Source organism: Hypomesus transpacificus, chromosome 17, assembly GCF_021917145.1.
Source record: "Hypomesus transpacificus isolate Combined female chromosome 17, fHypTra1, whole genome shotgun sequence".
Lineage (NCBI taxonomy): Eukaryota > Metazoa > Chordata > Actinopteri > Osmeriformes > Osmeridae > Hypomesus > Hypomesus transpacificus.
Window position 1 is genome coordinate 10,954,559 of NC_061076.1, and position 12,871 is coordinate 10,967,429.

The following is a 12,871-nucleotide window of genomic DNA, read 5'->3' on the forward strand; positions in this document are numbered from 1 at the left end:
GGAGGAGTAGAGAAAAAACATTTTTCAATGAATTCAAAATGGCGGCCGCATCAATTCGGCTATTATCACAAATGATGATGGGTCACACACGGGACGTCCCAAGATATCATGAAACAAAGGAATCACTTAATAAAGGCAAACAAATCAACAGTTATTGGCCAAAACACATTTCTGCTTCCTGCGGCCACGCCCAGTAATGAAATAACACCAAATTCATTGGACAGCATCAGAAGAGGGTTACGAGTCATCATACCAAGTTTGGTGTTGATTTCTCAAAGATTAGCTGAGATATAATTCAACTTCCTGTTTGGTTGCTTTGTTGCCGATTTTGATATGCTGTACCGGACAAACGGTTTTGAAAATCAAATATCCTTTGATTACTTCTGTGAGGGTTGGTCTGATGATGATGTTTGCCAATTTTGGGGAAGATTTGACAAAAATTGAGGGAAGAGAAGCAAAAAAACGTTTTTTCACCAAATTCAAAATGGCAGAAAATCTGTATAACCGGAAATTGACGCCATGGTGTGCGTTGAACTCGTCTCAATCCAGGGAATCCAACGGTACCTCATTTTTGAATATCGGTCATACGGTTCAAAAGTTACGTGTGTAAACACAAGTCCAAATTTGACCAGTTGGTGGCGCTAGAGTACTCCAATGGGAGACATGAAACTTGGTGAATATAAAGAAGGGACTGTGCTTAATGAGTGTGCCAAATTTCACAACTTTTTACCATACGGTTCTAGGGGCTGCCATAGACTCCAATGACAGAAGAAACGTAATAATAATAATAATAATAAATATAGCTGCAAGCAGCAATGTGGTGGCCAAGCAGTCAAATGACCCATGAAACACTTTAGAAATCCTCAGAACAGGGTTCCGAGTGCATGCAGCAAGTTTGGTGTGAATCCATCAAAGATTTGCTGAGATACGACCCAACTTCCTGTTTGATGGCTTAATTGCATATTTTGATTGCCTGTACCGGGCAAACGGTTGTGAAAATCAAACAATCATGTGTTGGCCTTTGTGAGGCTTGGTCTGAAGATAATCTCTGCGAAATTTGGTGAAGATTGGACAACATGTGTAGGAGGAGTAGAGAAAAAACATTTTTCAATGAATTCAAAATGGCGGCCGCATCAATTCGGCTATTATCACAAATAATGATGGGTCACACACGGGACGTCCCAAGATATCATGAAACAAAGGAATCACCTAATAAAGGCAAACAAATCAACAGTTAATGGCCAAAACACATTTTTGCTTCCTGCGGCCACGCCCAGTAATGACATGACACCAAAATCATTGGACAGCCTCAAAAGAGGGTTCCGAGTCATCACACCAGGTTTGGGGTTGATTTCTTAAAGATTTGCTGAGATATGATCCAACTTCCTGTTTGGTTGCTTTGTTGCCAATTTTGATTGGCTGTACCGGACAAACGGTTTTGAAAATCAAATATCCTTTGATAACTTCTGTGAGGGTTGGTCTGATGATGATGTGTGCCAATTCTGGGGAAGATTTGACGAAAATTGAGGGAGGAGAAGCAAAAAAACGTTTTTTCACAAAATTCAAAATGGCAGAAAATCTATATAACCGGAAATTGACGCCATGGTGTGCGTTGAACTCGTCTCGATCCAGGGAATCCAACGGTACCTCATTTTTGAAAATCGGTCATACGGTTCAAAAGTTACGTGTGTAAACACAAGTCCAACTTTGACCAGTTGGTGGCGCTAGATTACTCCAATGGGAGACATGAAACTTGGTGAATATAAAGAAAGGACTGTCCTTAATGAGTGTGCCAAATTTCACAACTTTTTACCATACGGTTCTAGGGGCTGCCATAGACTCCAATGACAGAAGAAGCGTAATAATAATAATAATAATAAGAAGAAGAAAAGGTAGAATCACTTATGTGGCTTCGCCGCTTCGCGGCTTGGCCACCAAATATAGCTGCAAGCAGCAATGTGGTGGCCAAGCAGTCAAATGACCCATCAAACACTTTAGAAATCCTCAGAACAGGGTTCCGAGTGCATGCAGCAAGTTTGGTGTGAATCCATCTAAGATTTGCTGAGATACGACCCAACTTCCTGTTTGATGGCTTAATTGCACATTTTGATTGCCTGTACCAGGCAAACGGTTGTGAAAATCAAACAATCATGTGATTGCCTTTGTGAGGCTTGGTCTGATGATAATCTCTGCGAAATTTGGTGAAGATTGGACAACATATGTAGGAGGAGTAGAGAAAAAACATTTTTCAATGAATTCAAAATGGCGGCCGCATCAATTCGGCTATTATCACAAATGATGATGGGTCACACACGGGACGTCCCAAGATATCATGAAACAAAGGAATCACTTAATAAAGGCAAACAAATCAACAGTTATTGGCCAAAACACATTTTTGCTTCCTGCGGCCACGCCCAGTAATGACATGACACCAAAATCATTGGATAGCCTCAAAAGAGGGTTCCGAGTCATCACACCAGGTTTGGGGTTGATTTCTTAAAGATTTGCTGAGATATGATCCAACTTCCTGTTTGGTTGCTTTGTTGCCAATTTTGATTGGCTGTACCGGACAAACGGTTTTGAAAATCAAATATCCTTTGATAACTTCTGTGAGGGTTGGTCTGATGATGACGTGTGCCAATTCTGGGGAAGATTTGACGAAAATTGAGGGAGGAGAAGCAAAAAAACGTTTTTTCACAAAATTCAAAATGGCAGAAAATATTTATAACCGGAAATTGACGCCATGGTGTGCGTTGAACTCGTCTCGATCCAGGGAATCCAACGGTACCTCAGTTTTGAAAATCGGTCATACGGTTCAAAAGTTACGTGTGTAAACACAAGTCCAATTTTGACCAGTTGGTGGCGCTAGATTACTCCAATGGGAGACATGAAACTTGGTGAATATAAAGAAGGGACTGTGCTTAATGAGTGTGCCAAATTTCACAACTTTTTACCATACGGTTCTAGGGGCTGCCATAGACTCCAATGACAGAAGAAGCTTAATAATAAATATAGCTGCAAGCAGCGATGTGGTGGCCAAGCAGTCAAATGACCCATAAAACACTTTAGAAATCCTCAGAACAGGGTTCCGAGTGCATGCAGCAAGTTTGGTGTGAATCCATCAAAGATTGGCTGAGATACGACCCAACTTCCTGTTTGATGGCTTAATTGCACATTTTGATTGCCTGTACCGGGTAAACGGTTGTGAAAATCAAACAATCATGTGATGGCCTTTGTGAGGCTTGGTCTGAAGATAATCTCTGCGAAATTTGGTGAAGATTGGACAACATTTGAGGAGGAGTAGAGAAAAAACATTTTTCAATGAATTCAAAATGGCGGCCGGATCAATTCTGCTATTATCACAAGTTATCATGTATTACACACGGGATGTCCCAGCATATCATGAGACAAAGGAACCACTTAATAAAAGCAAAAAAATCAACAGTTATTGGCCAAAACACATTTTTGCTTCCTGCGGCCACGCCCAGTAATGACATGACACCAAATTCATTGGACAGCCTCAGAAGAGGGTTCCGAGTCATCACACAAGGTTTGGGGTTGATTTCTTAAAGATTAGCTGAGATATGATCCAACTTCCTGTTGGGTTGCTTTGTTGCCGATTTTGATTGGCTGTACCGGACAATCGGTTTTTAAAATCAAATATCTTTTGATAACTTCTGTGAGGGTTGGTCTGATGATGATGTGTGCCAATTCTAGGGAAGATTTGACCAAAATTGAGGGAGGAGAAGCAAAAAAACTTTTTTTCACAAAATTCAAACTGGCAGAAAATCTATATAACCGGAAATTGACGCCATGGTGTGCGTTGAACTCGTCTCGATCCAGGGAATCCAACGGTACCTCATTTTTGAAAATCGGTCATACGGTTCAAAAGTTACGTATGTAAACACAAGTCCAACTTTGACCAGTTGGTGGCGCTAGAGTGCTCCAATGGAAGACATGAAACTTGGTGAATATAAAGAAGGGATTGTGCTTAATGAGTGTGCCAAATTTCACAACTTTTTACCATACGGTTCTAGGGGCTGCCATAGACTCCAATGACAGAAGAAGTGTAATAATAATAATAATAAGAAAAGGTAGAATCACTTATGTGGCTTCGCCGCTTCGCGGCTTGGCCACCAATAATAAGAAGAAGAAGAAGAAAAGGTAGAATCAATTATGTGGCTTCGCCGCTTCGCGGCTTGGCCACCAAATATAGCTGCAAGCAGCAATGTGGTGGCCAAGCAGTCAAATGACCCATCAAACACTTTAGAAATCCTCAGAACAGGGTTCCGAGTGCATGCAGCAAGTTTGGTGTGAATCCATCAAAGATTTGCTGAGATACGACCCAACTTCCTGTTTGATGGCTTAATTGCATATTTTGATTGCCTGTACCGGGCAAACGGTTGTGAAAATCAAACAATCATGTGATGGCCTTTGTGAGGCTTGGTCTGAAGATAATCTCTGCGAAATTTGGTAAAGATTGGACAACATGTGTAGGAGGAGTAGAGAAAAAACATTTTTCAATGAATTCAAAATGGCGGCCGCATCAATTCGGCTATTATCACAAATAATGATGGGTCACACACGGGACGTCCCAAGATATCATGAAACAAAGGAATCACTTAATAAAGGCAAACAAATCAACAGTTATTGGCCAAAACACATTTTTGCTTCCTGCGGCCACGCCCAGTAATGACATGACACCAAAATCATTGGACAGCCTCAAAAGAGGGTTCCGAGTCATCACACCAGGTTTGGGGTTGATTTCTTAAAGATTTGCTGAGATATGATCCAACTTCCTGTTTGGTTGCTTTGTTGCCAATTTTGATTGGCTGTACCGGACAAACGGTTTTGAAAATCAAATATCCTTTGATAACTTCTGTGAGGGTTGGTCTGATGATGATGTGTGCCAATTCTGGGGAAGATTTGACCAAAATTGAGGGAGGAGAAGCAAAAAAACGTTTTTTCACAAAATTCAAAATGGCAGAAAATCTATATAACCGGAAATTGACGCCATGGTGTGCGTTGAACTCGTCTCGATCCAGGGAATCCAACAGTACCTCATTTTTGAAAATCGGTCATACGGTTCAAAAGTTACGTGTGTAAACACAAGTCCAACTTTGACCAGTTGGTGGCGCTAGATTACTCCAATGGGAGACATGAAACTTGGTGAATATAAAGAAGGGACTGTGCTTAATGAGTGTGCCAAATTTCACAACTTTTTACCATACGGTTCTAGGGGCTGCCATAGACTCCAATGACAGAAGAAGCGTAATAATAATAAATATAGCTGCAAGCAGCAATGAGGTGGCCAAGCAGTCAAATGACCCATAAAACACAAGAAATCCTCAGAACAGGGTTGCGAGTGCATGCAGCAAGTTTGGTGTGAATCCATCAAAGATTTGCTGAGATACGACCCAACTTCCTGTTTGATGGCTTAATTGCACATTTTGATTGCCTGTACCGGGCAAACGGTTGTGAAAATCAAACAATCATGTGATGGCCTTTGTGAGGCTTGGTCTGAAGATAATTTCTGCGAAATTTGGTGAAGATTGGACAACATGTGTAGGAGGAGTAGAGAAAAAACATTTTTCAATGAATTCAAAATGGCGGCCGCATCAATTCGGCTATTATCACAAATAATGATGGGTCACACACGGGACGTCCCAAGATATCATGAAACAAAGGAATCACTTAATAAAGGCAAACAAATCAACAGTTATTGGCCAAAACACATTTTTGCTTCCTGCGGCCACGCCCAGTAATGACATGACACCAAAATCATTGGACAGCCTCAAAAGAGGGTTCCGAGTCATCACACCAGGTTTGGGGTTGATTTCTTAAAGATTTGCTGAGATATGATCCAACTTCCTGTTTGGTTGCTTTGTTGCCAATTTTGATTGGCTGTACCGGACAAACGGTTTTGAAAATCAAATATCCTTTGATAACTTCTGTGAGGGTTGGTCTGATGATGATGTGTGCCAATTCTGGGGAAGATTTGACGAAAATTGAGGGAGGAGAAGCAAAAAAACGTTTTTTCACAAAATTCAAAATGGCAGAAAATCTATATAACCGGAAATTGACGCCATGGTGTGCGTTGAACTCGTCTCGATCCAGGGAATCCAACAGTACCTCATTTTTGAAAATCGGTCATACGGTTCAAAAGTTACGTGTGTAAACACAAGTCCAACTTTGACCAGTTGGTGGCGCTAGATTACTCCAATGGGAGACATGAAACTTGGTGAATATAAAGAAGGGACTGTGCTTAATGAGTGTGCCAAATTTCACAACTTTTTACCATACGGTTCTAGGGGCTGCCATAGACTCCAATGACAGAAGAAGCGTAATAATAATAAATATAGCTGCAAGCAGCAATGAGGTGGCCAAGCAGTCAAATGACCCATGAAACACAAGAAATCCTCAGAACAGGGTTGCGAGTGCATGCAGCAAGTTTGGTGTGAATCCATCAAAGATTTGCTGAGATACGACCCAACTTCCTGTTTGATGGCTTAATTGCACATTTTGATTGCCTGTACCGGGCAAACGGTTGTGAAAATCAAACAATCATGTGATGGCCTTTGTGAGGCTTGGTCTGAAGATAATTTCTGCGAAATTTGGTGAAGATTGGACAACATGTGTAGGAGGAGTAGAGATAAAACGTTTTTCAATGAATTCAAAATGGCGGCCGCATCAATTCGGCTATTATCACAAATGATGATGGGTCACACACGGGACGTCCCAAGATATCATGAAACAAAAGAATAACTTAATAAAGGCAAACAAATCAACAGTTATTGGCCAAAACACATTTTTGCTTCCCGCGGCCACGCCCAGTAATGACATGACACCAAATTCATTGGACAGCCTCAGAAGAGGGTTCCGAGTCATCACACCAGGTTTGGGGTTGATTTCTAAAAGATTAGCCGAGATATGATCCAACTTCCTGTTTGGTTGCTTTGTTGCCAATTTTGATTGGCTGTACCGGACAAACGGTTTTGAAAATCAAATATCCTTTGATAATATCTGTGAGGGTTGGTCTGATGATGATGTGTGCCAATTCTAGGGAAGATTTGACCAAAATTGAGGGAGGAGAAGCAAAAAAACTTTTTTTCACAAAATTCAAACTGGCAGAAAATCTATATAACCGGAAATTGACGCCATGGTGTGCGTTGAACTCGTCTTGATCCAGGGAATCCAACGGTACCTCATTTTTGAAAATCGGTCATACGGTTCAAAAGTTACGTATGTAAACACAAGTCCAACTTTGACCAGTTGGTGGCGCTAGAGTGCTCCAATGGAAGACATGAAACTTGGTGAATATAAAGAAGGGATTGTGCTTAATGAGTGTGCCAAATTTCACAACTTTTTACCATACGGTTCTAGGGGCTGCCATAGACTCCAATGACAGAAGAAGTGTAATAATAATAATAATAAGAAAAGGTAGAATCACTTATGTGGCTTTGCCGCTTCGCGGCTTGGCCACCAATAATAAGAAGAAGAAGAAGAAAAGGTAGAATCAATTATGTGGCTTCGCCGCTTCGCGGCTTGGCCACCAAATATAGCTGCAAGCAGCAATGTGGTGGCCAAGCAGTCAAATGACCCATCAAACACTTTAGAAATCCTCAGAACAGGGTTCCGAGTGCATGCAGCAAGTTTGGTGTGAATCCATCAAAGATTTGCTGAGATACGACCCAACTTCCTGTTTGATGGCTTAATTGCATATTTTGATTGCCTGTACCGGGCAAACGGTTGTGAAAATCAAACAATCATGTGTTGGCCTTTGTGAGGCTTGGTCTGAAGATAATCTCTGCGAAATTTGGTGAAGATTGGACAACATGTGTAGGAGGAGTAGAGAAAAAACATTTTTCAATGAATTCAAAATGGCGGCCGCATCAATTCGGCTATTATCACAAATAATGATGGGTCACACACGGGACGTCCCAAGATATCATGAAACAAAGGAATCACTTAATAAAGGCAAACAAATCAACAGTTATTGGCCAAAACACATTTTTGCTTCCTGCGGCCACGCCCAGTAATGACATGACACCAAAATCATTGGACAGCCTCAAAAGAGGGTTCCGAGTCATCACACCAGGTTTGGGGTTGATTTCTTAAAGATTTGCTGAGATATGATCCAACTTCCTGTTTGGTTGCTTTGTTGCCAATTTTGATTGGCTGTACCGGACAAACGGTTTTGAAAATCAAATATCCTTTGATAACGTCTGTGAGGGTTGGTCTGATGATGATGTGTGCCAATTCTGGGGAAGATTTGACGAAAATTGAGGGAGGAGAAGCAAAAAAACGTTTTTTCACAAAATTCAAAATGGCAGAAAATCTATATAACCGGAAATTGACGCCATGGTGTGCCTTGAACTCGTCTCGATCCAGGGAATCCAACGGTACCTCATTTTTGAAAATCGGTCATACGGTTCAAAAGTTACTTGTGTAAACACAAGTCCAACTTTGACCATTGGTGGCGCTAGATTACTCCAATGGGAGACATGAAACTTGGTGAATATAAAGAAGGGACTGTGCTTAATGAGTGTGCCAAATTTCACAACTTTTTACCATACGGTTTTAGGGGCTGCCATAGACTCCAATGACAGAAGAAGCGTAATAATAATAATAATAAGAAGAAGAAGAAAAGGTAGAATCACTTATGTGGCTTCGCCGCTTCGCAGCTTGGCCACCAAATATAGCTGCAAGCAGCAATGTGGTGGCCAAGCAGTCAAATGACCCATCAAACACTTTAGAAATCCTCAGAACAGGGTTCCGAGTGCATGCAGCAAGTTTGGTGTGAATCCATCAAAGATTTGCTGAGATACGACCCAACTTCCTGTTTGATGGCTTAATTGCACATTTTGATTGCCTGTACCGGGCAAACGGTTGTGAAAATCAAACAATCATGTAATGGCCTTTGTGAGGCTTGGTCTGAAGATAATCTCTGCGAAATTTGGTGAAGATTGGACAACATGTGTAGGAGGAGTAGAGAAAAAACATTTTTCAATGAATTCAAAATGGCGGCCGCATCAATTCGGCTATTATCACAAATAATGATGGGTCACACACGGGACGTCCCAAGATATCATGAAACAAAGGAATCACTTAATAAAGGCAAACAAATCAACAGTTATTGGCCAAAACACATTTTTGCTTCCTGCGGCCACGCCCAGTAATGACATGACACCAAAATCATTGGACAGCCTCAAAAGAGGGTTCCGAGTCATCACACCAGGTTTGGGGTTGATTTCTTAAAGATTTGCTGAGATATGATCCAACTTCCTGTTTGGTTGCTTTGTTGCCAATTTTGATTGGCTGTACCGGACAAACGGTTTTGAAAATCAAATATCCTTTGATAACGTCTGTGAGGGTTGGTCTGATGATGATGTGTGCCAATTCTGGGGAAGATTTGACGAAAATTGAGGGAGGAGAAGCAAAAAAACGTTTTTTCACAAAATTCAAAATGGCAGAAAATCTATATAACCGGAAATTGACGCCATGGTGTGCCTTGAACTCGTCTCGATCCAGGGAATCCAACGGTACCTCATTTTTGAAAATCGGTCATACGGTTCAAAAGTTACTTGTGTAAACACAAGTCCAACTTTGACCATTGGTGGCGCTAGATTACTCCAATGGGAGACATGAAACTTGGTGAATATAAAGAAGGGACTGTGCTTAATGAGTGTGCCAAATTTCACAACTTTTTACCATACGGTTTTAGGGGCTGCCATAGACTCCAATGACAGAAGAAGCGTAATAATAATAATAATAAGAAGAAGAAGAAAAGGTAGAATCACTTATGTGGCTTCGCCGCTTCGCAGCTTGGCCACCAAATATAGCTGCAAGCAGCAATGTGGTGGCCAAGCAGTCAAATGACCCATCAAACACTTTAGAAATCCTCAGAACAGGGTTCCGAGTGCATGCAGCAAGTTTGGTGTGAATCCATCAAAGATTTGCTGAGATACGACCCAACTTCCTGTTTGATGGCTTAATTGCACATTTTGATTGCCTGTACCGGGCAAACGGTTGTGAAAATCAAACAATCATGTAATGGCCTTTGTGAGGCTTGGTCTGAAGATAATCTCTGCGAAATTTGGTGAAGATTGGACAACATGTGTAGGAGGAGTAGAGAAAAAACATTTTTCAATGAATTCAAAATGGCGGCCGCATCAATTCGGCTATTATCACAAATAATGATGGGTCACACACGGGACGTCCCAAGATATCATGAAACAAAGGAATCACTTAATAAAGGCAAACAAATCAACAGTTATTGGCCAAAACACATTTTTGCTTCCTGCGGCCACGCCCAGTAATGACATGACACCAAAATCATTGGACAGCCTCAAAAGAGGGTTCCGAGTCATCACACCAGGTTTGGGGTTGATTTCTTAAAGATTTGCTGAGATATGATCCAACTTCCTGTTTGGTTGCTTTGTTGCCAATTTTGATTGGCTGTACCGGACAAACGGTTTTGAAAATCAAATATCCTTTGATAACTTCTGTGAGGGTTGGTCTGATGATGATGTGTGCCAATTCTGGGGAAGATTTGACGAAAATTGAGGGAGGAGAAGCAAAAAAACGTTTTTTCACAAAATTCAAAATGGCAGAAAATCTATATAACCGGAAATTGACGCCATGGTGTGCGTTGAACTCGTCTCGATCCAGGGAATCCAACAGTACCTCATTTTTGAAAATCGGTCATACGGTTCAAAAGTTACGTGTGTAAACACAAGTCCAACTTTGACCAGTTGGTGGCGCTAGATTACTCCAATGGGAGACATGAAACTTGGTGAATATAAAGAAGGGACTGTGCTTAATGAGTGTGCCAAATTTCACAACTTTTTACCATACGGTTCTAGGGGCTGCCATAGACTCCAATGACAGAAGAAGCGTAATAATAATAAATATAGCTGCAAGCAGCAATGAGGTGGCCAAGCAGTCAAATGACCCATGAAACACAAGAAATCCTCAGAACAGGGTTGCGAGTGCATGCAGCAAGTTTGGTGTGAATCCATCAAAGATTTGCTGAGATACGACCCAACTTCCTGTTTGATGGCTTAATTGCACATTTTGATTGCCTGTACCGGGCAAACGGTTGTGAAAATCAAACAATCATGTGATGGCCTTTGTGAGGCTTGGTCTGAAGATAATTTCTGCGAAATTTGGTGAAGATTGGACAACATGTGTAGGAGGAGTAGAGATAAAACGTTTTTCAATGAATTCAAAATGGCGGCCGCATCAATTCGGCTATTATCACAAATGATGATGGGTCACACACGGGACGTCCCAAGATATCATGAAACAAAAGAATAACTTAATAAAGGCAAACAAATCAACAGTTATTGGCCAAAACACATTTTTGCTTCCCGCGGCCACGCCCAGTAATGACATGACACCAAATTCATTGGACAGCCTCAGAAGAGGGTTCCGAGTCATCACACCAGGTTTGGGGTTGATTTCTAAAAGATTAGCCGAGATATGATCCAACTTCCTGTTTGGTTGCTTTGTTGCCAATTTTGATTGGCTGTACCGGACAAACGGTTTTGAAAATCAAATATCCTTTGATAAAATCTGTGAGGGTTGGTCTGATGATTATGTGTGCCAATTCTGGGGAAGATTTGACAAAAATTGAGGGAGGAGAAGCAAAAAAACGTTTTTTCACAAAATTCAAAATGGCAGAAGATCTATATAACCGGAAATTGACGCCATGGTGTGCGTTGAACTCGTCTTAATCCAGGGAATCCAACGGTACCTCATTTTTGAAAATCGGTCATACGGTTCAAAAGTTACGTGTGTAAACACAAGTCCAACTTTGACCAGTTGGTGGCGCTAGATTACTCCAATGGGAGACATGAAACTTGGTAAATATAAAGAAGGGACTGTGCTTAATGAGTGTGCCAAATTTCACAACTTTTTACCATACGGTTCTAGGGGCTGCCATAGACTCCAATGACAGAAGAAGCGTAATAATAATAATAATAAGAAAAGGTAGAATCACTCATGTGGCTTCGCTGCTTCGCGGCTTGGCCACCAATAATAATAATAATAAGAAAAGGTAGAATCAGTTATGTGGCTTCGCCGCTTCGCGGCTTGGCCACCAAATATAGCTGCAAGCAGCAATGTGGTGGCCAAGCAGTCAAATGACCCATCAAACACTTTAGAAATCCTCAGAACAGGGTTCCGAGTGCATGCAGCAAGTTTGGTGTGAATCCATCAAAGATTTGCTGAGATACGACCCAACTTCCTGTTTGATGGCTTAATTGCACATTTTGATTGCCTGTACCGGGCAAACGGTTGTGAAAATCAAACAATCATGTGATGGCCTTTGTGAGGCTTGGTCTGAAGATAATTTCTGCGAAATTTGGTGAAGATTGGACAACATGTGTAAGAGGAGTAGAGATAAAACGTTTTTCAATGAATTCAAAATGGCGGCCGCATCAATTCGGCTATTATCACAAATGATGATGGGTCACACACGGGACGTCCCAAGATATCATGAAACAAAAGAATAACTTAATAAAGGCAAACAAATCAACAGTTATTGGCCAAAACACATTTTTGCTTCCCGCGGCCACGCCCAGTAATGACATGACACCAAATTCATTGGACAGCCTCAGAAGAGGGTTCCGAGTCATCACACCAGGTTTGGGGTTGATTTCTAAAAGATTAGCCGAGATATGATCCAACTTCCTGTTTGGTTGCTTTGTTGCCAATTTTGATTGGCTGTACCGGACAAACGGTTTTTAAAATCAAATATCCTTTGATAACTTCTGTGAGGGTTGGTCTGATGATTATGTGTGCCAATTCTGGGGAAGATTTGACAAAAATTGAGGGAGGAGAAGCAAAAAAACGTTTTTTCACAAAA